A 26,012-nucleotide genomic window follows, 5' to 3' on the forward strand; every position below is an offset into this window, starting at 1 on the left:
CTTGGAGGGAAGCTGGCTTCTCCCTCTGCCACTCCCCCTGCCTGTGTTCCCTTTCTTGCTGTGTCTCTCTCTGTCAAAGAAATAAATAAAATCTTAAAAAAAAAAAGGTCATGGATGTTCTTATTATTAAGAGAAAACCATTCACAACCTGGGATTTGTCTTTTTCTACTTTGCCCCCATATAAGGGATTGCGTGCATCTCTGTACGTAAATGTTTTATATGTTTATTTATTTTTTTATAAAAATGGGGTCACACCATGTAAGCCTCTTCTACTTTTTTTCTACTTAGTAGGTTGGAAACCCCTTGACATTTCATAAAAGATTGTTTTGCATTTAAAATAGCTGCAGAGTAGCCCGTTTTGTGCACTTACCAAAACATACTTAACCAGTCTCTTATTATTGGATACTTAAGCTCATTCTAGATTTTGGTATTATGACCAGCATTTGATATACATTCTTTTTACTAAATCTTTGTTAAATTCTTTAATTATTAGCAGCAAATTACTAGATACTGAGTTACTCGGATAGGGTCATGCATGTTTTTAAAGGTTTTGGTGTATGCTTCCAAATTGTACTTCTCAGAGAGTGTACCAGTTTGCACCTTGACATCTGGTGAAAGTGAGCTGGATGTTTATTCTTGATACACAGAGTACAGTATGGAAAAACTTGACTCAGAGATGAGTTAAATCCTGATCAGTAATTTTGCTCTTGCTCCTAAAATTTATAGCAGTCTTCTAAATCTTTTTCTAGCATTAGGTGAACAGTACTGTAGAGTTATGCTTATTTTAATAGTGGTGTGTTATCTTGTTTTGAAAAGGTATAGAATAGGGGTGCCTGGGTGGCTCAGTGGGTTAAGCCTCTGCCTTCGGCTCAGGTCATGATCTCAGGGTCCTGGGATCGAGCCCCGCATCGGGCTCTCTGCTCAGCGGGGAGCCTGCTTCCTCCTCTCTCTGCCTGCCTCTCTGCCTACTTGTGATCTGTGTCAAATAAACAAATAAAATCTTAAAAAAAAAAAAAAACAGTATAGAATAAAAAAGCAAGTGGCTGCTTCATTAACACAGAGTGGTTTTTCCCCAGGGAAGATTCTGAAGCAACTTTTTTCATATGACTGAGAACCAACCTGAAGAAATAGACTAGAGTCCAAACAGGAAGTGGGGTAGCTATGCCTCGTGTATGAAAAAGATGTTGGTGCCTTCCGGAGGTGACAAAGCCCAGGCCTAGAGGAGCAGGATTGCAAACCCTGGCGTCGTCTCCCCGAAGGGTGGCCTCGGAGAAGCCCTCGCAACACCTTGTCGGAAGTTCAGAGTATCTGCTGCCTTGTTCTGTAGCTTCCTTGCTTGTCGAAACGGCCGGGCTGCAATTCTCCAGAGCTGCTGTGGAATCTTATTTGCTGTATTTGCAGTGTCTGAATTTGGACGAGCAGTCAGATAAGTATCACGTGCTCATTGTTCGCAGAATGAATGAAAGGACGGATCCGTGGCAGAAAGATTGACGTTTGGCTCAGGAGCAAGTTAACGATCCGAGCGGAAGTTAGACTTTTCTCATCATGTCTTTCCCAGAACCTTAGAGCACTAGGATCGCGCGTGGAGTGCAGCCTCCCTGACCCCTCTTTTTCTTCTTTGGTAGCATTAGCCCCAGTTTTTGTTAAAATTCAGCACAATCTTTGCTTCACGTTTCTGTTTACCTTTCTCTCTCTCTTTCCTATTTCCATCTCTCCCATTTCGTTCTCAGTTGATGTTTTAATTTACTCCAAGCAGTATTGCCATCTGGATATCAAAATGCACCGAACCGACCTCTTATCTCGGGGTCCAAGCCAAGGTCTCACCTGCCCAGGAAATGAGGGATTTAGCCAGGAGTTGAGGCAGGTAAATCAAGTCTTCTTCCCAAGGCCCAGGTGCTGTTGCTTTGCCAGCCTGTACTTTGATTCACGGAGGGGTGCAGATGTGCCTTGTTTGCCCACAGAAAGCAGCTTCTGAGTACAGTTTCTGTTTGGATCTTTTCATTTTGCCAGTGCTGGGTAATGTCTGCAGCAGACGTTGGTCTCAGGGCAAACCAGGAGAAAGAGGAATTAACAAGAAGTTTTAACATTCCTGTATTTTAATTTTTTTCCTGTGACTACAGCCTTTTCCCCTTCCTAGTGAATTATTACAGGGTTTTATTAAAATTGTAAGTTCTGGAAATTAGACACCATGGTAGTTAGGCCAGCATGGGATACTGTACTCTTAGGTTCCATAATATTTCATAGTACATCTCTTTATTGTATGTTAAATGATAGGGAAGTATAATAAAATGTACCTAGAGAGTACTTATCTATTTTATGTCCTGTAACATTCAGTACTTGATGCAAATGTAGCAGATCTTGACTCGAAAAGGAACAAAACTGGTTATAGCTCAAGAAAAGGATGGCAAGTTCTTTGTTGATAGCATTACGTTCACCCGCATCGTGGACTTTGAGACCCTAAGGGACCATTTTAACATCTAGTTCAAATGTTGCTTTCACAGATGGGGAAAGAATTAGCCACTGGTCCAGGTCCTTCGGCAGGTGAGAGGGAGAGCTGTGGGCTAAACCTGGAATGAAACGGGCAGTCTGCTGTGTTTTTCATTTTCTGACCACAGTGGATGCCTTTCGTCTAATCTCTCTCATTTATTTTTATTTTTCTAAGCTTTTATTTTTAAGTTATCTCTGCATCCAACATGGGGCTTGAACTTACAACCCCGAGATCAAGAGTCAAGAACTTACAACCCCGCCTGCCAGAGCCGGCCAGGCGCCCCTAGTCTGATAAAGATCCTACGATTCGATGTTTTGTTGGCTTGAGACCTGTTGTGCCCAAGGGCTCCATACGCCACCTTGCTGTTCGTTTTTCCTGGCAGCTCAGGTCATTCCGTGCTGTGTGGAGGGTGGCTCAGCCAGGAGGGCCACAAAAGCTGTGCTGTGATGGTACTTAGAGCGCTGTCTCTGATGAAGCGGCTTCCTAGCTTTTAAAGACAGCAGTGAGAAGACCAGGAATCGTCATTTCAGAGCACTGTTGATTCTGGACGCAGAGAAACCCCAGGTGGCAGACGGTCACGGCAGCGCTCTCTTGGCACCTCTTGCAGCCTTACAGAACCGGGGTCCTTGGTGCTCAGTCTTAATCTGTGTTCCTGGATTCACAGTAGGGTCTTGGGCAACGCCTCAGCCTCAGTTTCCTTTTAGGCAATTCAAGGGGGTTTCAGTGAATGAGTTCTTGCATAACCATCCTGTGAAAAATGAGTGCCTTTATAGAAGCTTATCCACTGATCAAATAACCAAACACGGGTTTCTAGAGGTCCATTTTATTGCTGTTTTGATTGGTTTTCATGGGAATTTGGAAAATGTCTCCAGACTTTGCTGTGATCAAGCTGCTAGCAGTTAGGCACAGAACACGCACCAGGTGCCTGTGGCCTTAAAAGAAATAGTGTCCGGCCTGAGGGAGACCAGAAAGAGTTCTTTATCTCTGAGCTGGAGGTGGAGGCATTCTCCCCTGCTCCTGGATGTGAGCTCTTGTGAGCGCAGGGCCTTTGTCTCTCTTTGATAGTGCAGGGCTCAGGAAATACTGGTTTCATGAGTGAAACAATGAATCCACTTGTCAGTCTTGCTTGTCTTTGCTGAAGATGTCCCACTGAGATTTATTGTTTTCCTCAACTTTTAAATGCTGTTGACTTGAATAAATTTTTCAGAAAGTATTTCTTAACCTCCATAGAAGAATGAGACCAAGCAATGCTGAGGCTAAACGAAAAAGCCGTGAAGTGCTACATTCCTTTCTTGGAAATTCACTTTAATATGAGCGTATTGGAGGCCCTGAGATGTCTGCCTTCAAATAACTTCATTTGACCCAACGTTTCCCAAACTGATTCGAACTCGGACTCCTGTTCTTTCCACTGCCCCGAGGACCAGTTGTAAGTAGCCTGCAGAGCTCTGAGTGGTGCAAGAGAGAAGTTGGATGAGGGAGTCGTAATGTGGGATAGAGGTAGCAGCAGCGTTGGTTAAGAAGAATTAACCTGGCGCTGACGGATGTGAAGCGCGGCTTGTGGCAGCCCCTGCGAGATCGTGGTAGACCTGTTTGTGTGTTTGTTTTCCTTCTGGTTCTTTAAAAAGTGACAGTCTGTACTTCATTGGAGATGGAAGGTTACATGCCAGAGAGAAGGAAGGACGCTGCCAGTGTCCTGGTCACCATGTGACAGTTACGGAAGTTGAAGGGTCGAGTCTGAAGTTGTGTCCGGGGTGCCCTGCCAGGTAGTACGGGCATACCGATGAGAGGGGCCTGTGTCTGTTCCTTCAGGAGCCGGCCGGCCAGTGCAGACAGACAGACACATAAACCGATGACAGCAGTAACGTACTCAGATGTGGAACAAGCAGAAATAGGGCAGAGGAAGGAATGGTATTTTCCCCCAAATTTAAAACAGAGTTGCTGTTTATACAATAAGCCAAAACCAAATTAACTGGAACCCCTCTAGATCTTCCAGACAAAAATTCTACTTACACATCCAGACTCAAATGACGAGGCTTCCTGATGCTTTCCCGGCTCCAGAATGAATCGCACCAGCTGTAAACCCTCCGAGCCCTGCTTACACGCCGCATCGTGGGCTTGCCTGTACCGCATTCGATGTGCCTGTCTGCTGTTTTGCTTAGACCTGGGGCAAGGCTTTGGAGCTGGGAAAGTTACTCACCCTCCGTAAATCTGTAAATACAAGCAGGTTTTATACAAACCGTAGCTTGAGAAGGTGGTAACGTTACTGAGAGCGCGGCTCTTTTCCATAGCTTTTTCCCCCAGAACGCGCCGCGGGACTTAAGTCTCAAGAAGGCAATTACACTTGTGTAGGAGCGCAGCCATTCTATGTCCTGAAGCGTCGTCACTTCACGTACACGTTTTGTCGTCACCAGTTTTGCAGGACCTTCCTCTTACGTCCTGTGTTTCACCTGGACTGTCCTAAGAATAGATTCGGTTCGGTACACTGTTCCCCGCTGGTGGTTGTGTTTGATGCCCAAGGTCAAGGCGTTGATTGATGACATTTCCTGTCAAAGTATTTGAGCCATATGCAATTTGGGGCAGCGCGGTTCCCGATACGGCGCCATGGAAATGAGGAGACATTCAGCCTGACGCGCTCTCCTAGTTCATTTTCTTCTGTGACCTTGGGCAAGTTTCTTAGCCTTCTAGTCCCTGAGGGGGATGCACCAGAAGTAGCACAGCCTCTTCTAAGGCTGACAGTCCGTGATTCTCCGGGGAGGATTCAGTTCCAGGAGGTTTAAAAGTGGATACATTTTTAGGTTAAAAAGCTTTGTTCATTTACTGCCACCCCCACCCCATTTTGGAGCAGTAAGACTGCAAGTCATGGAGTAAAACCAAATTACCTAGAATTCTCAAAAGACCCCAGTTCTTACCCTGTTTTTTATTTTGAGGGGAAGAATAAAAGGACAACAAAACAAGCTTGTCTGTATCCATGAGTCAACACAAATTCCTCCTGTTTTTGGCATGTCCAGCGTGCGCACCGTGTTCCCTGAGATGCTGCACGGGCTTTCTGGAAGAAGAGCTGCTTGTCGGGTTGCGGCCGCCCTAAATCCAGGAAGGACCGTACGTGGTGTGTACTGAGTGTTCTCATCGAGTTGGGACGAAAAGTTGTCTTGGGGAGGCCTTGTTGCCGGAAGTTGACGTCCAGCCGTATGATGAATGTACGGCCTTCCCCTGCACATGTCACTGAGCCTTTCTGAACTTCAGTGTCCTCCGTGGACAGAACGCCATCGTTCTGATTATAAATAGCTCTGTAATTAGACATTTCCTAGGCTTTTATTTCAGGCTCCTTCCTGTTCTTTTCCTTGAAGGATTAACATCCCCACTTCCACTCCCACATGAGCCCAGGCAGTTGTTGATTTGTGAGGGGAAAGAATTTTAAAACACTACAAATGGGACATTCAAGCAAATTGTCCCATGTTGGTTATCTGTTGCTGTGTCACAGTATTACCACAGACAGCATTTTTGTGGCTTAAAAGAACCTCTGTTTATTATCTCACCATTCCTGTGGGTCCGGAGCTCGGACACAGCCTTGCTGGGTCCTTTGCACAGCCGCTGTCAAGATGTTGCCCAGGGCTGGAGACTCATCCGAGTGCTTGCCTGGGGAAGGAGATGCTGCCCGGCTTGTTGGGGTGGTCGGTGGGATGCACTCCTTGCAGCGGAAAGCCCGAGGGCCTTGCTTGCTGGCTGCCTAGGGGCTCCCTCTGCCCCTTGAGGCTGCCCGTGTTTCCTTGTGACGTGAACTTCCCCGCGTGGCCGCTCACTTCTCTTAGCCGACAAAGGAGAATGAGTCCGACGCAGGTACTACGGTGTTTGTTTTTTGACATTTATTTTTTTATTTTAGAGAGCATGGAGGGTGGGGTGGGTGGTGAAGGGTTAAAGGGAGAGGGAAAGCGAGAATCTCAAGCTGACTCCATGCTGAGCACCGAGTCCACTGTAGGGCTCAGTCTCATGACCCTGAGATCATGACCTGAGCTGAAACCAGGAGTTGGACACTTAACCAGTTGTGCCCCCCAGGTGTCCCATCACTGCCTTTGGGTGTTTTATTTTTTATCTTTTTTTTTTTATTAACTTATAATATATTATTTGCCCCAGGGGTACAGGTCTGTGAATCATCAGGCTTATACATTTCACAGCAGTCACCCTATTCCTACCTAGGGATATCCTTACCCTCTACCCCCGGCAACCCTCAGTTTGTTTTGTGAGATTAAGAGTCTCTTATGGTTTGTCTCCCTCCTGATCCCATCTTGTTTCATTTTTTTCCTTTCCTACCCCCATCACTCCCTGCCCGGCCTCTCAAATTCCTCACATCAGAGAGATCATATGATAATTGTCTTTCTCTGATTGACTTATTTCGCTCAGCATAATACCCTGTAGTTCCATCCATGTCATTGCAAATGGCAAGATTTCATTTCTTTTGATGGCTGCATAGTATTCCATTGTGTATATATACCACATCTTCTTTATCCATTCATCTGTTGATGGACATCTAGGTTCTTTCCATAGTTTGGCTATTGTGGACATTGCTGCTATAAACATACGGGTGCACGTGCCCCTTCGGATCACTACATTTGCATCTTTAGGGTAAATACCCAGTAGTGCTGGGTCATAGGGTAGCTCTATTTTCAACTTTCTGAGGAACCTCCATGCTGTTTTCCAGAGTGGCTGCACCAGCTTGCATTCCCACCAACAGTGTAGGAGGGTTCCCCTTTTTCCGCATCCTCACCAATATCTGTTGTTTCCTGACTTGTTAATTTTAGCCATTCTGACTGGTGTGAGGTGATATCTCACTGTGGTTTTGATTTGTATTTCCCTGACGCCGAGTGATGTGGAGCACTTTTTCATGTGTCTGTTGTTCCATTTGGATGTCTTCTTTGCAGAAATGTCTGTTCATGTCTTCTGCGCATTTCTTGATTGGGTTATCTGTTCTCTGGGTGTTGAGTTTGATTAGTTCTTTAGAGATTTTGGACCCTAGCCCTTTATCTGATATGTCGTTTGCAAATATCTCCTTCCTTTCTGTCAGTTGTCTTTTGGTTTTGTTGCCTGTTTCCTTTGCTGTGCAGAAGCTTTTGATCTTGATGAAGTCCCAATAGTTCCTTTTTGCCCTTGCTTCCCTTGCCTTTGACTATGATTCTAGAAAGAAGTTGCTGCTTGCCTTTGGTTTTTAAGTGTTGTGCTGCCAAACAGGAACACCCAATAGAAACAGTGTTGCTTGTGAAAAGCCTTGATGGTGGGGACTTACATAGTGAATTCTTAATTTATTTCTTCCTGAGGTTTATTTACCTTTCCCTTACTTTTCTTTCTTTTTTTTTTCTTTTAAAATTCATTTGTTCATTCTTCATTCCTTCATTCATAGGTTGCGATGCAGAGGGGTCAGTACCGTTCTGACTTTCTGACTTTATCTCTCTAGGTCCTCCCTGGGTACCAGGGGGATATTCATGGGTCTTTGAAAAGAAGGAAGTAGCTAAGCAAAGCTCTCCGCACGTAATAGGAGCTCACTGAATGACAGTTTGACTAACTGTAGAAGAATGACTAACATGTTACATTTATTTTTCAGTTTCGTTCGTCATTCGGGCAGTGGCATGGTATAATACATTATTGATCTCAGGGAGTAAAAGAATTGGGGAAAGGAACCAAGAAAATCTCACCATCTTCCTTCTGCTTGAAAACAAATTTTGAATTCTTGAACAGGGATTAAATAAATTTTTAATAATTGCCATCAATATTATCAAGCAGTGAGGGTCATTTTTTGACCTGGCACTTCATGGGAAGGGTTCACAAGTGACTCAGAGGAGGGGTTTAGGGTGTGAGAATACCATCCCTTTCATGTCACACGTTAGGAGGCTGAAGGCATCACACAGTGATATACAGTCATGTGGAAGAGAGGGAGCAGGAGTCATAAATCTTTTATACAAACTCAGCATTTTCAGTGATTTCATTGAAACAAACACTAAACTAATTTAGAACTGCGAAATCCGTCTTGGGGTGAGGCTGACCCCCGGGGCATGTGGCATCTCTCTGCGTGTTAAGGATTAGGAGTCAGGTGTCAGGCCCTCCGTGTTCCAAACTCAGCTCGTGAATTAAAGGAGGGGGGTGTGGGTTTGGGGGGCTGACGGAAGGAAGGAGTGGAAAAGAGACTTCCAGTCTGGGGCCCCTGCTGTTCCCTCAGGGGGTTTAGGGCCTGTAAAAACACAGTTTGGCTTCTGAATGGCAGCCTACAAATAGCAGTGACCTTAACTGAAGGGAGGAGGCTAAATGGACCAGAGGTCAGGGCTTTACCCTGATGACCCGTTGCCTGGAGGTGTGAGCCGAAAGGGTCTGCTTCCCCCACACCCTTCCCCTTCTTGCCTTCTGAAATCCTGGAAGGAAGCAGGAGGCACCACTAAGTAAGTTGTGATACGGAGGGGTCCTGGGTGGACTGCGATTTCAGGGGGCGGGGAGCGCCCTCCAAGCCTCTTTGAGAGTAGCGAATTACACCCTGACTGCTACCTGCAGTTTGCCAATTACCTAATTATGACACAAATTTGTACATTTTTAAAAAAGTAGACTGCTACCATTCTTCCTCGTACGAGGATTTTAGTCACTGTACATCTTGTGTCTTTAAATAATGTATTAGGAACATTTTCGAGTCTGTAAGTGCTTTTTTAATGAGAGTGTGAAGATTTTAATGGGACTAGATTGCTTTTCATGACATTTCAGAGTGACTTAATTGTAACAATGTTGAGAGGCTGTATTTTAAAGTTTGCTAAGTATGTCTGCTGTGGGTTACAGTCAGACACTTAAAAGGATGGATGGATGGATAGTGGAACCAGATAGCTTTCTCCTCACTACTTTCCTCCAATTATTAGCTCTTTGCAAATATTGTTGCACCAAAGCAGGCACAGGTCAGGGTTCTCGTGAACCCTGTAGTTTTAAAATAGGAACAGAGGGCAGTAACTGAGACTGTGGGGGCGAGTTTCAGAGACAAGTTCTTTAAAAGCTTCTTGGGTCCTGGTGTTTGTCCCAGGACTGTTCCGGTTTCCTTTTACAGGCCGAGGCCAGGCCGTCTTCCGTTGCCTGCACTCCCGCTTGGTTCCCCGAGCGTTCTTGTCTGTCTGCATAAAAACACGTACCTGTCCTGTGTCTCCTTTTTCCATATGTTTGAGTGAGTATTCCTAAAATATGGTCACTGCGGATAACAGCCAGTTACTTTTTTAATGATGGGAACATCAGAGTCTTTGTGAAACTCAGTGTTTTCTTGTCTTCAAAACATTGACATAATTCAGAGGTCTTGTCCTGCACAAATGGAATTTGTGGATTCTGGAACCTGTGTCCGACTTCCCCGTGCGATCAGTGGTCAGAGGCTTCCAGCACCGCTCTTAGGAGTTTCGATTGTGTGTCACGACTGGGGCTGCGGCAGCAGAGCTGCACGCACCGGGTGGCTTAAAGCCATCGCAGTACATTCTCTCAAAGTGCAGGAGGCTGCACGTCTGGAATCAAGGTGTGCGTGGGGCCTGCTCCTTCTGAAACCTGCAGGGGACTCCTTGCCTCTTCCCAGCTTCCCGTGGTTTGGGGCGGTCTCCGGCAGTCCTTGGCTTGCGGCTGCCCGACTCCAGTCCCAGTCTCTGGGGTCACATGCTCGTCTCCCTAAGTGGGCCTGTCTTCCCGTGGCCATCTGCTTAGGACGTGAGGCATGTCAGACTAAGGGTGCTCCCTACCCCACCATGACCCCATCTTAACTAATTATGCCTGCAACCGCCCTGGTCCCAAATAAGGTCACATTGTGAGGTACTGAGAATCAGGATTTCAATGTACGTTTTTTTTTTTTTTAAAGATTTTATTTATTTATTTGACAGAGAGATCACAAGTAGGCAGAGAGGCAGGCAGAGAGTGAGAGGGGGAAGCAGGCTCCCTGCTGAGCAGAGCCTGATGCGGGGCTGGATCCCAGGACCCCGGGATCATGACCTGAGCCGAAGGCAGTGGCTTAACCCACTGAGCCACCCAGGTTCCCTCAATGTACGTTTTTTGAAGGGACAGAATTCAACCAATGACAGCATTCTCCTGGGAAGAGCATACGGGAGAGCCTGATGCAGTGTGCGTTCTCAAAGCAGGGATCCTGGCCTGCCGCACATCAGGAACCTGTACAAACGCGGTACTCATGTGTATACAGAGGGTTGAAAGCAGAAAAAACCAAAACTCCTGTGCTCACCACCCAGCTTAAAAAATAAAACGTACTCAGTACCTCCAGATGCCCTGGAAACTGGAGGTGTTTAATCTGTAGATTCTCCTCTGAGGGGGTAGGTCACAGAGATTTAGCACAGCAAGAACTCTCAGAATTCAGGAATTTTTCTTTTTTTCGCCTTGTTCTTTCATTTAAGTTGGCTTTCGAAACGTTGGAGTGGAATGGTATTTTTTTTCTACTGTAGAATAGAAAAGATGCAAGAAAAGGTTTGTGACTTTTTCCACAATGTGGTGAAGCAGTTATTAGCTCCTCTTCTGTTTGGGATGACCAAAAAAGTCTCACCTATAATTTTCTGAGTTAGTTTAGACCTGCAGCTTGGAGAGACTTAGAGTGCGCACACTTGGATTTGTGGGAGGAAGGGGTGGACGGGTGGCGGTTCGGGGCCTGGTATTGATTATTCTCCTTATAGTCTTGTCTTTCTCCTGGGAATTTTCTGAAGATTCATTTCTGCTGGATAATTTTAAGTTTGTAAAATGCCTTGAGTTCCTTGGGGGAGGCTGCTACAGAAATGTAAATAAATTATGCAGCACCTGAATTTGGTGGTTCATCATTTTTTATGGTGTGTTTTAATTAGGAACGTAGCACTGTTTAAGTTGGATGGCTGGGGAGCGGCTTTCATCACTCACACATGGTTAAATAAGTAGGCAGCAGCAGCATTGAGGCTGGAACCTGCGAAGGAATAAATGAACAGGACCTTTTCTGGAAATCCGTCATTTTCCATGATGCTCACTGAGCTACGCTGTGGGTTAATGTCTCCTCCCGTGTGTTTATATCCTGCTGTTAGAGGATCAGCCTTTTTTTTTTTTTTTTTAAGCCTATTTACAGACTTTCAGATACCTTGGTGCAAAAAAGAAAGGAGTGTGTCTTGCTGTCCTTAGATGTCTAGGGACTCGAGCAGGAAGGCATCTGACGAACTACTTTGACTTCTGCTGTGCTGCGTTTCTAAAACCAACCCAAGGAGCGGGGTGCCAGGCCACCTCCTTTTAGTTGTTCCACCGAGCTTTCTTCCAGGGGGTGATGCCAGTCCAGGAGACTGCAGCTAGGAAACAGTTGCCCACACCTTATGGTCCCCTCGGTTTGCTGTGTTGTCAGAGGCTTATCTCTCGGCTTGTTCTTGCCTTGCTGCTTTGTGAACAGTCAGCTTACCCTCTTTCTGATGGCTGACTCAAACCTGTACCTTTCTCAGTTCCTTTGCTGTTATCTGCTGAGCTCCCTGTAGATGCTGATTGGAGGTGCTTGTGAATCACACACCCTTCTCGATGCTGTGGGGCTGTATGGTGGAGGACAGACGTTTAAAAATCAAAAAGTCAAAACCAATAGCCACATGGCTGTAATTGGATGGAGGGTGTAAAGGGTGACCAGGCCCTTTAAGAGTCCTGCAGAGTGACACTGGAGCAAAGTCTGGAAGGATCCCTGAGAACTAGCAAGGAATCAGGAAGGGAAGGGGGCATTGTCTTCTAAGAAGCATATTGTGAAATTATGGTTTCTTTTCTCTGTCCCTTTTCTTCCCCTCATAGTTTTATGTAGTAGCACAATTTCAGCCATCCGGAGTGGGCCAGTATGTAGTCCTTTGTCAGGATGATTAACTCCTTAAATGGGGCTCTTGACATGCTGTTGCCGTAAATTGTGCTCTAGTAACCTTATTGAAGCCTGGTGCTATCTACAGACCCTTGTTGTGCGGCTGGAGTGGGTTAAGGGCTTGGGAAGGATACACTTGGTAAAGGAGGTCCTTCTCTGCACCTTTTCTATCTGTAAGAGATAAAGTGTTCACATATCTTACTTCCTAGATAGAAATTCTCAAACGTCTGACATCAGAATCACCAGGAGCCTGTTAAAAATGCACTTTTCGTAGTCTTTTTATCCCAGACCTGCTGACTTAGAATCTTACCAGTAGGACTCCTGGCCATTGTCACAGACTCTATAGAGAGCCACTGCCATGACGGCACGATTGCCAGTGGGTCATTCCGAGGTGAAAGAGGAGCTTTTCATCACGTTGGCCCCACCTGGCCCTGTGTGGTGACCCACCATCTCTCACCAGCAGTATCCGCGATACAGTTGGTGGGGCCCCGGGCAAGATAGAATGCGCGGAGCCTCTTCTCGAAAAATTATTAAGAACTTCAAGAGGATGACAGCAGAGCATTAAGCCAAGTGTGGGGCCCTCTGGAGTCATGACCTTGGGAGACTGCGCAGCTTATAAGCTCAGGAAGCCGGCCCCGCCTCCTCTCCTCCGCCCTTTTAAGTCGAACTGCTTGTTGCTGCGCGCACCGCGCTGTCCTTTGCCTTTGTCCCCTGGCTTGCGGGCGTGAAGTGCTGTTTCTCCTCTCTTCTCTCTCCTGGGCTTCTGCTTGTGCGGAATCAGACCCCAGTGCAGGCTGCCGCCCCAGGACGGTGACCGTGACCTCTTCTTCATCCTCGAACCCCTCGCGCTTGGCGGAGGCTCTGCTGCTGCTCCTCCTGAGCTTGCTGAGTAAAAGACTTTCCCCCGGAAGCTTTTCTTAAAGCCTCATTAGGTTTTGGGGCGCAGGGAGTCGGGGTGCGGTTGAGCGAGGGCTGGAGGCAGTGTTGGCCCTGGCGGTGTGATGCGAGAGGCCCGAGACCGCGGACGGGGCGCGGAGCAGACTCAGGACGCATCTGGCGACGCGTGCGTCCTCCGCGTTTGACATCTGTGTAGCTGCCGTCCTCCTCCTGAGAACCAGGGTTTCCTGTTTGGATCTCTCAGCGGGAACGACAGCCTTTTCTATGCCTCTTCGGTTCCATGTGCTGGTAGCAGAGCCTGAGGGAATGGTCCTGTGGTGGGAGGGCGACCGTTTTGCTCAGTGGTTAGGACTTGAAACCAGACTTCCCGTGTTCGAGTTCTTGTGTTCTGGAGAACTCCCCAACGCTGGCTGCCCAGGTGCATGGAGGCTTGACTCCCCTGTTGGCCAGGAACCGGGAGCCGCCTGGTGCGTGTGAAAACACGGAGTGGTCCTCCCGAGATAACCAGAGGTGACGGTGAACGTGGACAGGAGGTCTGTGATGGCTCTGCACACCGCATGTGGACAAGCCCTGGGAAGTTCTGAGACCCTACACAGCGCTGTCAGGCTTGATTCAGATAACGTAGTGTCGGAGCCGGCACTGGGGTCCACGGATCCCGCTCCTTCTGAGGCCTCAGTCCGTAATTATTCAAAGATTGTTCCAGTCTTACTTTGAGGATTATCACCTGGCCCTGATCTGATGGGGTTAATGGGGTGAAGTATGTACTTCCCTCTGGGGTTGTTTTGAGGCGTTAAAGTGAATGGACGGTGGGAAATAGTGCTGTCGGATGGAGTACGGGTGATTGAAAAGTCCCCAGGGACCACATTAAAAAAAGGAAACAACTGAAATTTTTAGTAATTTAACCCATTATGTCAGAAGTTTTAGATCATTTCAACATAAGCATACAGGTACTTATTGAGATAGTGTATGTGAATGCTGAGAGGTTTGCTTCATTTTTTTCCCACTGTAGGTACTGGACTGCGTGCTGTAGGTCTGAAATGCACAAGCCTGTACAGTTTTTATTTTCTCCTCCTTCTTACACCGCTTAAAGCCCCAGGAGTTCACGTAGGAGCTTGTGATCGCTGTTGCGATAGCTCTGGAGGCTGGAGGGTCTGGGGTGCAAGCTGCCGGCTGAGGGAGTCCGGCGCACTCGGAACGCTCCGGTGGTCATCTGGGCCAGACCCTCATCTCCTCCTGGGCATTGAAGCCAGCGTTTCCAGCCTCGTAGGGGACAGATACCACCTTCTGTGGAGACACATGCTGTCAGCGGAGAAGCTGTGTGCTGTTGAGTCAGCCTCGGCTTTGACCTCCTGTGGGTCGAGCGCTTGCTGCTCAGTTAGACCCTTGCTCCTCTTAGAATGGAGAAGAAAGGTGTGGGTTTTGAGTAAGATTAGTAATCAACATGTGGAATCTTCTTTGTGCCATTGAATTAAAATCTAAGCCTAGGTAGCTCATAGAAACTAGCAAATTGAGTCTGTCTGCCTTATTTCTAGGCGAAAGCTAGCCTGTGTTTGGTCTGCAGGGTCTGATTTGAATGGAGGTTTCTCCTTCATTTTTTAGATCACTGCTCGAAGTCCACTGACAGAATACAGGAGACAGCCTTGATTAGATTAGGCCAGATTGGATTAAATCGAATGGTTAAAGCCTTTGGAGCCTCCAGCTTGTAGGAGACACCATAATGGCCTTCATAGCATCCCTAAATCCTATTAGGTACGTTAATCTTATTGAAGAATTTAGGTCTGCAGGAAGCTGCGTGGCCCTTACACTCTGCGTGGTGGTCTCTGGCCCTTAAGGTGAGCTGACAGATAATTAACCTTCTTGGAATAGGTTGGTTTTCTTGGTTTGGGACAAGTTATCCTAAACACTTTGAAAGTAGATGCCTGCGCTTGGTAGAGGGTACATTCTGTGTAGAAAAACAGTCTGTCTTTTGGCCCGGTGGCTGGCAGTGTGTGTGTCTGGGATGTTTTTAGCCCTGGTTGGGGGCAAGAGCATCAGGAGAGAGGCATCTGAATCGGTGTAGAACCGGCTGCTGTGTCCTTACGGCAGGTGTGGGGGTGGACGGATGGGCGGGAGCTTCATTTCTTAGCTTTGCGAAGGCGTCCCTTATAGACCATATCCATTTTATTTTATTTTATTTTATTTTATTTTATTTTATTTTATTTTTTTAAAGATTTATTTATTTATTTGACAGAGATCACAAGCAGGCAGAGAGGCAGACAGAGAGAGAGGAGGAAGCAGGCTCTCCGAGGAGCAGTGAGCCCGATGCGGGGCTCGATCCCAGGACCCTGGGATCATGACCTGAGCCGAAAGCAGAGGCTTTAACCCACTGAGCCACCCAGGTGCCCCTAGACCATATCCATTTTAAAGGTCATTAAGAACCATGTGCTACAGTCTACAGGATGGCGTCAGTCTACAGTATGGAGTCTACAGGATGGCGGAGATGCTGGGCTAGATGTTGGGAATAAAATAAGGAATCTTGGAGCTTGGTTGCTGGAGGCACCTTTATCTGGGACTTTCTGGGTGTGTTCGTGGTTTTATTACAAGGGAAATGTGAGTTGGCTCTTGCCTGTGCTGATGCAGTGACTGTATTTTCCTGAAGCAAAACATCCTTTTTTCCCCCACAGGGTTCTTTCCGATTTGTGGATTTATGGACAAGCAAAGCTTTAAGAAGGCATATACATTATGTCTAATTTTGGTAATGAATATTATTTTTTGGAAAAAGAAAAAAAAAAAGCAGGAAATGGGGAGTGTCCTGCCCTGAGCATGTGTTTGCTGTGTCCGCAGTGAGGCCTGGGGGAGGGACTACAGGGGAGAAGAGGCACATCTGACTTGGGTCTTCGCTGAAGGTAGTTTGGTTAGACCCGGGAGCTGCAGCCGTGATGACCGCGTACTGAATCGCCCTTCACAGATGCAGGAAGCTTTTTCCCAGGTACCTTTAGAAATACGTGGCATAGTGCCTCAGCTCGGGCCTGCGTCCACCGTTAAGATCCTGTGAGCTCGTTAATGCTCGGTGCGAGGCCTGGCGAGGCATCTGCTAGTGCATCTGGCTGGGTGAGCGACCGGGGGAGGCTGCCTGTGTGCCCGGGGCTGAGGAGACACTGTGACCCGGGGACTTGCAGCGCTGTCGTGGAAGTGGGGACTTCCTTCTTGATAGAGCCTAGGGGACTTGTTAGCTCTTAATTATTCCCCCGTCTGGGCTCTGCCTCTTCGGAGGCCAAGAAATGAGTTAAGCTTGTTCCTTTGTTTCAGCTTTTCTGGTGGGGCAGCCCTGCATCTGTGTCCTGTCCCCAAAGACTAAAGAAAACGTCGGGGGTGGGCCAGACGTGCAGTCTGGAGCACAGTTGTGATACATGAATGGTTTGGATTTGTTTCTAGGAAGAAAAGTGCAGCTCGCCCTTTAGTCGAAGATAATGTCTCTCTCCAGCCCTCGTCCGCATCGAGTGGCCGGCGCCCTCTCCCTGCACAGCTCTTGTGTTTTCGAGAGCGAGGGTCATTGACAGAACACTTCTCGCTCTTGAGTTTCAGAGCACAGCAGAGCACACACATCGGAAGGCGGGCGTGCGAAGACGGACTCGGATGCTGTGTGCGCGCACGCCCCTGCGAGTGTCGGTTTTGTTTCCGTGCTCCTTGAGTGGGAATAGCCTCCTTTTTACTGCTGCTGGTTCCTGATCTCACACTTCTCGGGGTCACCTTTGTTAGGAAGCGGCTGGAAGCGTGTGTGCTCGTTTTGTTCTCGCGCCCTTTCCTCTGGCGCCCCCTGACCCGAGGCTCACCCTGCCCAGCCTCTCCTCCGCACCAGCCCAGCTTTGTTCTTTTGGGTCTCCTGTTCCCCGCAGCGAGGGGCGACATCCTCGCTTCTCACGTTCTCCGCTTCCTCTCCGTTTCGGTTGCGGCCGTTCAGATGGGAAGAGGTTAGGGAGGGATTTTGAATGAGAACAATTGCATCTGGTTAGGAGAAATTCATAAAACTTCTGTGCTCTGTGCTAATAGTTCTCAGATGCTTCGGGATTACAACATGAGATGTGGGCCTGGAGACCTCCGAGCCAGCACCCAGCCCTTCTTGTGTTTTCTTCCTGGCCCAGCTCTGTTCTTTCTGCCGAGTTGCCCGAAAGCGCTCGCTAATTCCTGGTGATCCCTCTGCGTCTCTCTCGGGTCTTCTCCATTGGCCCCCCACCCCAGCCGCTTCGGTTTCACCGAGTCCCTTCTGGACGGAGAAGCCGACCTCCTCCCCGTAGTTTGTTGACATCCCCAAGGGGAAGGAGGGCCCAGGGCCCTTCCCCGTCCTGCCCCGGAGCGTCACAGGTCACAGGGAGCCGTATTAATACCGACAGCTGCCCGACTTCCTAAAATGCGCCCGGCTCTGTGACGAGCACTTCACACGGGTCATCCCTTACTTAGACTCAAGCCGGCCCGAGCGAGTGTGTGCGCTGCCTCTGTTTTCATTTCACAGATGGGAACTTGAGGCCCCGAGAGGCCCGGGGACCTGCCGCTCTGGAGGCGGCTGGAGGCGGGAGGTGGAGGCAGGGTGGGCGGCAGGAAGCCGGATTCCAGGGCTCTGGGTCAGCAACTCGGGAGCTCCTCAGGTACGCGTCCGTACCCGCACCCTTACCTGGAGCACCTCCCCTTTTACACGGTCCTGTGCAGTCTCTGTAGGGTCCTTGTCTCTTCAGTTTACTCACTCCATGCTCCGGGTGGCTTTTGGGTGACGGCAGCTGTGTGTGTTAGAGAACCAGACACGAGAAATGTTGGCGGGGGCTTTTCTAGCCACAGTCCCCTCTTCTGTGTAGTCAGGTAACGGGACCCCCGGCGAGGAAGGGAGGCCGCCAGGCGCTCGTGCTTCGGAAGGATGCGCTACTTGGTGCGGGCTGTGTTTCTGTGGCTGATCCGTGTTCCTGTCGCAGCGCTACGTGCGCGTCCGCGGGCCTGCAGCGGGCCGTCCAGCAGCCCCGTGAAACAGGGCCCTCTTCAGCGCGGGCACCAGCCGGCGCACCTGAATAACAATAGGGAAGCTTGTTGACCGTTTGGCACTTCACAGCCCAGTAATTAGAAACTGTAAAACAATAATACAGACGCGAAGCAAATCCTCCAGTTAATGAAAAAAAATCTACAATCCTGCTTTGTGGCTGAGTGCAGAATCACAACCGGCTGCTTATACAACAAAGCAAACACTTCAGGATTTTGGCAGCTGTTTTACACATATAAAAAGCTCTAGGCTCTCTATTAATTTGGGGGCTGTCATATTTTTTTTAAAAGCCGAAAACAACAATTGCCTGACTTTCTTGTTTCTTACTAATTTACTGCAGTGGTTCTCAAATTATGGTCCCTAAACGAGGAGTACCGGCATCATCTGGGAACTTGTTAGAAAAGCAGTTTTGGAGGGGGAAGGGGGGACACACCCACTGCAGGCCTCTTGAGTCAGAAATTCTGGGGGTGGGCTCGGTAATTTGTGTTTTAACAGGTCATCCGGGTGATTCTGATGGTACTCGAGTTTGAGAAACACTGCGGGGCAGGCGGGGTGGAGGAATTCGGGGGATGAGGAGTGGAGGCCCCTTTCGGCCCTACTCAGAGGTGAGCACTTGGCTTCTCTTACCAGAGGGGAGACAGCTGTGCCCAGAATGTGTGAGGTCTCCCTGCCGCCCGGAGGAAGCTGGGAGAAGCGTCTCAAGGAAGGAACTGCATCTCGGTGGGGATCTGGTTGGGAGAGGGGCTTGGACGGCGGCTTGTCACCCGCTTGTAAGGAGCTGTCTCGGTGTCCCCGGCACTATCGGGGTGCTGACGTCAGCTCTGAAAGGCCCGGACTGCACTGGACGGAGGAGCAGAGATGCGGGGCCGAAACCAAACACCGTCTTATCTCGCAGGCCAGGCCTTCATGAGGGGAGCGGGACAGGTTTCTTCTGGTCTCTGTAGGTTCCCCTGCCCCATCTCACATGTCTGCCTCCAGCTCTCATGGCGGACGGAATTTGTGTCATTTTCTTGGGGCTTCGGACACTCGGCCCCTCGGCCCCTCCCCGCCGTGTGGTGATCGCAGCCAGCTCGAGATGAGTTCCCGACTGGGTCACCGGGCAGGCTCAGGTGCCCAGCGCTCCTTGAAGAGCGTGGTTGACTGTGCTGGGGACAAGACCCGACACAAACAGAAACACCCATCCTGCAGTTGCTTGGTTTTTATCCAGATTGTTGATTTTGCTCAATTTTAGAAGGTGTTTTGCTCACAATATTTCTGCCTTTCAGATCATTGAATTTTCTTGTTCCCTTGGGAAGAAAAGGCGGCGGCTGGGCGGGGAGGGGGTGGTGGTGGAGGGGAATAGGACCTGTTGGTCATTTAGTGTATCCTATTCTTTGATTTAATCACCCCATGTAGCACAGGAAGGTGCCAGGGATTCCTCTAGAACGGACCAAGAAAAGAACCACCCAGATTTTGGGTCCAATTTATTCCCTCTATTTTCAGATGGGAGAGCTTGCTTGAAAACCTGAATTTGATGTTGCATCACAAGCCCAGTGTTAGGCTTTTGTTTTGTTTTGTTTTGGTGAGGCCAGGGGTGGAGGGGGTTGGGTTTATAATGACAGGTGCTTCCAATAAGGGACGCCTCAGAGTCTGATGCAACCAGATGTTAGGATACCAGCACATGGAAGCCTACTGTCCCGTTAAAGACAAGGCGTTGGCTATTTATTCCTTGAAGTCTTGGGTCCCTCAGACATCCAAGGAAGGAAAGCTAGTTGCCAGCACACCTGAGATTCTGGTGTAAATCTCAGGTGTTTGGACCACTCCTTACTGCCAAGGCTTATTTTGTGTTTTATCGTATTCTAAAGTGTCTGTGGCCTGTGGGCGCTTAGGAGGTGGTCGTTGCTGATTCTCTTTCCAGGTGACATTCAGGACTCATGGAGAAGCCAGAAGCTCACAGTGGGTCATTTGCTCCGTGGTCGTTAGGAAAGACAGCCCTTCTCTCAGACTGAGAGCGGGACAAGGGGACCGAGGGAGCTAAGCCTTGAGCCCCTTGGACTTTCCTGAGCGGCGCAGCCACTGGGACGGAAAGGCTGACCCACGGTCCTCTCCAGCCTGCCCACCCTTCGTCTTGTTTTAATTAAATACGCAGCTGATGATGTCAGCCTGGCTCCTGGCTCCCTCAGCTTCCCCCTCGGAGCAAAACATCCGGGTGGTCAGTTGTGACCATTAAAGTCTGAAGACCTAAGCTTCGTTTGTTCTGAGGGAATTAAAATAAATCTGCCTAAACATCTCCAAATGCAGATAAAACCTAGTATGATTAGAGGTGACCCTCTCATAAACCTGCCCTGATTCGGGGCACCACGGGGTGCAGGCAGATACTTGAGATTCCGGCCAAGCTCGTTTGTTCCGCTGACCTTTCACTTGGGGGGGGAACCCGTTGGATTCTTTCCGTCCCGGAGTACTTGAAAACTATTACCTGTGACAACTGAAGGGTTTAGGTGAAATAAACAGGCGAGACCTGTGGACTTGGCCCTGAGAGTCTCAGCCGGCTGCCACCTGGGACGCGCGTGGGTCTTGGCAGATCAATGGAGAATGGATTTTGCCGGAGGTTCTGGCCTGGATGCTAATTAAAAGGGACGTTCTAAAATGCACCCAGGCATGTTCTGAGAAAGTCTTAGCAGATGTGGGTGGTGGAGGTTGTTTTTTAAAGTCACAGGTGTTTTTATTTATTTATTTATTTATTAAGGTAACTTTTAACAATGTTCTGTCTAGAAAAGCCCCACTAAGACTGCTCTAGTGTTAATATCAAGACCCCATTGTCAGTTCAGGAGAAATTTGTTCCATTGCTTCGTCTTCTTGTTCCAAGACGCTGGGCGCCCTCTTCTCAGCATTTATCACATTTTACCGTGATTTCTGGTTTACGTCTCTTGTTCTGTGTTTGAAAGCAGGGGCATTGTCGAATTCTTCTCGACGTCTGCCCAAATGCCCATCACATTGCGCAAGTACAGGGCTTGGCAGACGGTATACAGCCCGCGGGCCAGACCAGGCCACTGCCTGTTTCTGTGTGGCTATGAACTGAGAATGAGTTTTACATCCTTGAAGGGTTGAAAAGCAATCAAAGGGAGACTGTTTAGTCATGACACATGAAAACTGTGTGAAATTAAAATTTCAGTTTCCATAAATAAAGTTTGCCAGGAATGCAGCCACGTTCATTCATTTAGGTTACGTCGTTGGCTGCTTTGGTGCCACAACAGCAGAACCGAGTGTTTGCAGCAGAGGTCACGTAGCTTGAAAAGCCTGAAGTATTTACTGTCTGGTACCTTACAAACGTTTGCTGACCCCTTTCCCATTCTGTAGTAGGTGTTATTGTAAGTGCTCATTGTTTGTGTTACTTCCCATGTAAACCCGAGTTCTCGGAGTTACTCCAATCCTGACAGTGTTCCGTGAATGTTAAATGGTGACTGACTCACCTATTTCTCTTTTTATTGTTCTGTAACCTTACGCTAACGTGTTAGTGGGGCCGATTCACGTCTGAGCGCGACAGGGGGCCCTTGAGTAATGCCGGGCTTACGGCTGACCCCAGTGCAGCTTAACAATCCCCGTTTAGGGGCGCCTGGGTGGCTCAGTGGGTTAGAGCCTCTGCCTTTGGCTCGGATCATGATCTCAGGGTCCTGGGATTGAGTCCCGTATTGGGCTCTCTGCTCAGCAGGGAGCCTGCTTCCTCCTCTCTCTCTCTGCCTACTTGTGGTCTCTGTCTGTCAAATGAATAAATAAAAATCTTTAAAAAAAAACAAAAAACAAAAAAACTCCGTGTAACTTTTAACTCCTAAAAGGCTATTGTTGACCAAAAGCCTTACTGATAATGTAAATAGTGATTACCACATACTTGTATATGCGTCATGTAGTATATGTTTGCAGTGAAGCAGGCTAGAGAAAAGATTTTATTAAGAAAGTCATAAGGAGGAGGAACTACATGGAAAGCATTGGACCGTGTTACAAAAAAGGCCACGTGTAAGTGGACCCGTGCAATTCGAACACAGCTTGATCAAGGGTTAGAAGAGTTTTGTTAATCCTTATTAATGTACCAGGTTCCGAACCTGGTGTATGAGATAAAGAGGCAGCGTGAGGCACACAGAAGTTACACTGACCGGGTCGTGCAGCGAAGAAGTGGCATGTCTAGTCCCGTATTCATCGTTTCGTCTCTTTGCTGAGGCCGTCCTCTGTGCTGAAAGAAAATTCATACAAACCTGGGCATGTTCATGAGCAGATTACTGCCCCGTACTATATAATGCATTAGTTCCTGTAGACATCAGAGTCTTTCCGTGTGGGTTCTTGAGTTCATTAGCAGGGAAACTCATTTAAAAAATAGTAAGTTCCTGGTTTGAAAAGTAAACACTGCAGAGAATGATAGCAATTATCGAATGTAAACAGTGTGGCCTTTGAGAGCCTCTGTGAAATCATTTAGTGAATTAAATGATTATGCTTTCGGTGTTCATATATATTTGTACTTTCATTGACTGTTAAGGAAAGTGCTTCAAGGAGGACAGATGAGATACAGGTGAAGTTTATTTTTAAGTCAGTAATGTTCTTAAGTAAAGCAAAACACAACGACAGCTAACAGATACACAGTGACTTGGAATCTGGCTTCTGTTTTGAGACACTGTCTTTAAAATGACCGGTGCCACAAATTTAAACCCATTCGTAAGCAGTGGAGCTGGAGGGTGTTGGAATATTCCAGAATAAAGTGAGAAACCAGTAACTTCAGGAAAATTTCGTCATTGAAATAGTGTGTAGTCTGCTGGAGTTTGAGGGAGAAAGTGAATTCGGCAGGACGGAGAAGGAAGGTTAGAAGATACGGGAAGAAACGGGGGCCTGGACTTTCCTAGGATCCTGGGGAAGTGAGGTTTTCCTCAGAAGGGCACCAGTGTACTCACCGTCGCCTGCCCGCCGTGTGACAGGTCTCTTCATACATCGGTGGCCACCTCCGCGACAGCCTTGCCGAGTGTGTCGGGACGCTGTCCGTCTCACGGCTGGGTGAGCTGCAGCCTCGGTTAATTGGCTTGCTTGGGGTTTACAGTCAGTAGCCAACAGAGCCAAGTTGCAAACCCAGATCTGTCTGACTCCATCCCTTAATGTCATTTCTTCTGACCTCCTTCCTCAGGACTGGATTCCCAGAGATTCCTCCATCGAGATTACGCATGGAGAAGAGCTGTCAGTCCAGCCTGAGGCCGTAGTCATCGTGTGAATAGGTTTCTTCCCCGTTTCACCTGCTTTCTCTTTCCAGTTTGCACAAGGTCTTTGCTCTGTGGGTTTCGTGTGTCCCCTTCAGCGTTAGCCCTGCGAGCAGTGTCCGTTTGATTTTGCTGTGGAACGTGCAGAGACTTTAGACGGGGGCGAAAACGATCCCAGCACTCCTGCACGAGCAGTAGTCCCCACCCCGCTGCGACATTAAGTTCGGTCTGTCTTCGGCAGTATGTGCCCCGGCCCTTGGCCCTGGCACTCCGGGGGATTCTGAAAGGGAGAATTTGAGAACAACATTCCAGGCTTCGAGGCTCCACATTCCTTGGGTTCTGTTGGAGGACTTCTTGGCAGCATTCAAAGAAGCCTGTGTTTTCCTATTAATTTTCCATCCCAGGCCACCTGCTTCCGCCTTCCTGCTGTTTTCCTTTTGTACCTACGTGGTTGGTGCTCCTAAGGCTTTCCGCACCGGCTTTCATCATTTATACCACCGAGTTTTACAGGAGCTTTTCTTTTCAGATTTTGATGTTTGACACAGTTACAGATTTTTATTTATTTATTTTTAATATGTTCACTTCTGAACCTTTTTAGACTTTATGGTGACGGCCTCCAGGAGAGCGAGAGAGAAAAAAAAAAAGAAGACCAGGCACATTTTGTGTAGAGTCAGGAGGCAGAGGGCAGAGGGCGTACGGTTGATGGGAACAAGTTATTGATTTCTCAGGATGCAGATCCTAACTGTGGGTAAATTTAGAGTTGACCTATTTGGGGGGGGTGGTTCTGTAACGTCAGAAGTTGATTCTGGAGAAGACGCTGACTTGGATGTGGCTGGGATGAGCCCCTGTGAAGGAATAGTGGATTTTCGCTCTCTAGCCTCGTTTGTGGAGAGAAAGCAAGCCGCCCGGGTTTCCTGCAGCAGGAAGCCTGCAAATCAAAGCCTTTGAACCAGGAGCAACCCGGGAATGCCCTGTGTCCCACGCAAGTGAGATTGGTGGCAACTCTGTTGCCCCTGCCCGTGGTTAACCCTAGTGGGTTTCCAGATCTCTCTGTGCCTCAGGCTCTCTTTTTGATGCCAAAAAAAAACCCCCCACGCCCCCCCCCCCCCCCCAAACCACCAAAAAAAACCGAGGTGCCTAAAGAGCTGTGCAGACTGCAAGCCTAGGAGGTTTGCTTTGTGAGTTATGAAGATTCAGGAAAGACCTTTTGTGGAGTGTGAACTCGCCTTATCAAAATATTGTGAAAATTCTGAAGACAAGTGAGTTAAGTTAGCAAGAAATGTTCTCAGGGAAAAATCTTAAAAGTGTTTAACTTGAACATTGAGAAGGTTTGTCCTTTCCACAGTGTTTCCTGTTCCGTGAACTGAGATGGTTAGAGGAGGCGGAGCAGCGTACGAAGCCCTTTCTTCCCACTGTAGTTCCTGGTGGTCATTTCCTTCTCTTGCTCCCGTACACACCAGTGCCGTGTAGGACCTTGGCCATCTGGTGTGGGTAGGTTTTGTATACATCGAACCACCTGCATCTGCAGATGAGTTGTGTATGAGCTTAACCAGGATGGTGACTGGTGTGATAGACACTTAATGACCAAGGGAATAAAAAGGTGCTCCCTTTAGAAACCCTGACACTCTCGTCGTGTTCTCGTGGTGTCTCCAGGCTAGGGCTGTACCGTGTGAGTGTTTTAGGGGAGGGTTGTGCGTTCTCGAATCCTGAACAGAGCTGTCCCTGGGAATGGCAACACCATGCTGCACTGCTCCGTGTATGTTTGTGTGTTGGAGGCGGAAAGGTCCTGGGCTGTGTCTGTGTTTGCGGTTTACTCGTCCCGTAACGATGCTGCACAGCTACTCCGCGACGGTGTTACTTGAAGGTGAAATAGCATGGGGTTAGGAGAACGCACCTAGTCAGTGTCAGGGGGCTCTCCTGGGGGCTGTAATTGCAATGATCTGAAACGCTTTCCCAGATGTGTAGGAGAGGGTAATTTTCCTTCTTTATTTGCTCCTTTTATCTTGCTCCAGAGCCAGTATTACCTCCCTTCCCGCCTCCTCTATATACTTCTTTTTTTTTTTCTTCCTCTCTCCCTCTCCTCCTTTAAGAAAACCCTCCTGGGGAGAATCAAAGGCATTTGGAGCTTCTTGTTTCTTACTAAGAGTTGATTTGACTTGTCGTTTAGTTCTTTCTAGAGAATGAGAGAAGTCAGGGTGATGTGGTGGTTGCATCGTGGAAGGGCTGGCCACCCTGTTACAACTGAGAGCCGTTCTGGGGCGTGTTTTCCAGCTGGGCTGTGCTGAGTGTTGCTGGGGCGGCAGTCACCCCGGAGAGCAGGGTCTTCAGTACTGTTGGCAGTCGGCGGGATAATTCTTTGTCGTGTATAAAGCGTCCAGGGCCTTGTAGGATGTTCAGCGGCGTCCTCTGGCCTCTGTATCAGTAGTTCTGCCATGCCCCAGCTGTGACGGCCACAGTGTCATGGCCGAATGTCTCCCGCGGGCATGGTCTCCTTCGTTGAGAATCCATGCCTTGGAGGAAAGGGGGTCCCTGAAAGCCGGGGGTCGTCATGAACCTCGGAAGGCTGGAGCCTTCATTTTG

The 26,012-nt window shown here is 48.3% G+C and overlaps 1 protein-coding gene and 1 long non-coding RNA gene across 9 annotated transcripts in view; both read left to right on the forward strand.

The window, feature by feature from the left end:
* The window catches only part of AUTS2 (activator of transcription and developmental regulator AUTS2), a 1,075,180-nt gene that overhangs the window by 31,673 nt on the left and 1,017,495 nt on the right, over positions 1-26,012 (forward strand). The window lies entirely within an intron of this gene.
* On the forward strand, positions 21,963-24,509 carry LOC116581360. Its single transcript, XR_004282027.1, has 2 exons — positions 21,963-23,205; positions 23,241-24,509. It is a non-coding gene; the product is annotated as an uncharacterized LOC116581360 (long non-coding RNA).

This window comes from Mustela erminea, chromosome 20, assembly GCF_009829155.1.
Source record: "Mustela erminea isolate mMusErm1 chromosome 20, mMusErm1.Pri, whole genome shotgun sequence".
Classification (NCBI taxonomy): Eukaryota; Metazoa; Chordata; class Mammalia; order Carnivora; family Mustelidae; genus Mustela; species Mustela erminea.